Raw genomic sequence first — 3,025 nt, forward strand, 5'->3', positions numbered from 1 at the left:
TAAAATAAAGATGACCCTCGAGAGAGCGACTCCCAAGGGAAAAGGTATAGGTGGTGGTGAGGCAAATGGTAAAAGTCAATGTTGGGCCTTGCTGGAGGAGTTTTATTCAAAGCGAACTGTCAAGGGGGTCCCATAAATCACCCGACCGTGTAAGGAACGCAAAATCCGGGAACATAACACCGGTATGATGGAAACTAGGGCGGCAAGAGTGGAGCAAAACACCAGGCATAAGGCCGAGCCTTCCACCCTTTACCAAATATATAGATGCATTAATAATATAAGAGATATTGTGATATCCCAACCAAAATCCTGTCCACCATGGAGAAATCTTCAACTTCACCTGCAACTAGCAACGCTATAAGAGGGGCTGAGCAAAAGTGGTAACATATCCAAACAACGGTTTGCATAGGGAAGGTGTCAAAGGTTAGAGGTTCATGGCAATATGGGATGGCTTGATAAACAGGTTATAGGTAGCGGAGCATAGCGATAGAACGAAGCAACTAGCATAGCAATGATAGTAGTGAGATCTAGGGTAGCGGTCATCTTGCCTGAAATCCCGCTAGGAAGAAGACGAGTCCATGAAGAAGACGAACGGATGAAGCCACGAAGACGAACCAAGCGTAGACGAACGAATCCTCACGATCGCAACGAAACAGGAACTATCGAAAAGAAGCACACAACAAGGTAAACACACCACACATGAACAAGGCATGATGCACAACAAGCATGATGCATGACACGGCTACATGAAGCTACTCATGGCAAAAGATGATGCAAACAAGAGCAACACATCAAGGCAAGTTTAAATGAGGCCGGGAACAACATATAACAATTCCGGTAAGTCCTCATATGCATATTTCGAAATTGGTCCAGATCTGAACAAACCTTATGTTGAAGTGGTTTAACAACAAGTTAAAGAGCACCACGATGATCTACACGAGATTCTAGTCAAGTTACATATAAAGTTCAATTAGTTCGGGGCTACGGCCTAGAAGATATGAGCAAAACAAGTTAAACATGGCATTGATGCAAAATGCATACAAACATCAAGCAAACACCTCAAAACAAGGATGCAACATGATAATATGAAGCTACATGCAAAATTAAGCAAGTTTCATATAGAGCACACCCAAAACGGAGCAACGGTTCAACACACACATGAAACAAGTTACAAGGACAAGCTGTCCAAAACAGCAACTAGGCATATTACAAGCATCAAAACAATATGCTACAGCATCTCAACATGAAAATAGAAGGCATGGGCATGATGTGCAGGTAAAGCATAACAAAACATGAACACTGAGCTATCTCCAGAAACTACTAGAACATGCTCAAACACACATGGTAAGATTGCAAGTTATAACAATTCCAGACTTTGTAGAAAATAACATCACGATGTAATGTTTAGAGCTATCAAACAACATGTTACAGGAACTTATAATGGCAAACAAAGGCATGGCATGATTCTACTCAAAGCATAGATCAAAAGTCCTTTACTGACCATAAGCCAAAAAGGATCAGAAAATATGATGGCACCCATGTAAACATGGCAAGTTATATTACAGATTCATACATGGCAGAAACAGAAATGAAGGCATGTAGATGAGCTTGTACCACTCACTACAGAGCAATATATAGCATGGCAAGGCAACCAACAATAAGAAGGCATGTTTGTGAAGCTAAGCATGGCAATAGCAAGGTCATAGGGTGCATGGAACACTGGCAACAATCACGATAACAACTAAACTTAATGTTAACAGGCTGACAGCAACATTATGCAGCAACTTTGGAGCAAGATATGAACAAGCTACAGCAGGTTATAAATGAAACCAGGGGCATGGATTGATAGAGCGTAACATGTAGAACAAAACATATTTAGTGATCCTCTCCAGATTATGCATAGAATGATTAGTAGCAACATGTTTATATAGCATCACGAAATAACAGATTCAGCCTAGCAAAACAGCAACATCATGTACACTACTTAACAAGCTCAATTCACTCACCACAAGTCATTGCATGACAATATAAGCATAGCATCATCAAGAAGACATGTTTGTGAAACAAACCAAGTCAAGAACAAGTCCATAGCATGCAAGGATCAACTACAACAACCTTGGCAAAATTGAATAACAAGTAAACAATCTGCCAGGAAACATTTTGAAGCAAAAGTAGAGCACGAAAATGACATGCTAGACTACTCCATAATTACAAACAAGGGCATGAATGGATAGACAAACACCATATGTTCAAAACATCCTTACTGAAGTATCTCAAAATATGCATGGATCTCTCTGTAGCAACATGTTTACATGGCATCAAAATAACAGCAGAACAGGGACTAAAATCAGCAATATCATGATGCCTAGTTTGCATGCTTGTGCTAGTCACCACATTGATCACAAAAATACATGGTAAGCACCTCTGTAAAGAAGACATGGCATAGTTCAAAACACATGTGGACATCAACCTCATAGGATGCACACATCAATCATGGCAAAAATGACAAAAGAGCTCGTTCTGATAACAGACAGCAGAAAACATCATGAAGCACTCTTACAACGATGATTCAGGCATCAAGATGACCTCAAATGAAAATGATGCAATGGCATGAAATGATGTGCTCGTCGAGACGAACAATGTGACATATTACACGCACGAAACGGAGTTACGGATGCAGAGATATGACAGGTCAAACATGGCATGAAAATTACTGGAATCTGGGGACTTGGTCGTTTTTCGAAAAATAACAGGGTGAGCGCAGAATGACTAAACGTCGCACATGGCGGGGGATAGCAGCAGGACTCACCAGCGTGGCCTTGGACCGAAGAGAGGCGGAGCTGGGCTGGGCCGACTCTGGGCCGGAGGGGAAGGGCAGGCTGGGCCGGCGCTGCAGGGCCCACGCGGAGGCTCGGGAGGCCGGCTGGATCGGGTCGCCTCCCGATCCGTTGCGGCGGCGAGCCGGCTGCGGCGAGCCGTGGAGAGAGGACGGGGACGGGCGGAGGCCGGAGGCGCGCGGGGACGC

The sequence above is a fragment of the Triticum aestivum genome, chromosome 6B (genome assembly GCF_018294505.1).
Source record: "Triticum aestivum cultivar Chinese Spring chromosome 6B, IWGSC CS RefSeq v2.1, whole genome shotgun sequence".
Classification (NCBI taxonomy): domain Eukaryota; kingdom Viridiplantae; phylum Streptophyta; class Magnoliopsida; order Poales; family Poaceae; genus Triticum; species Triticum aestivum.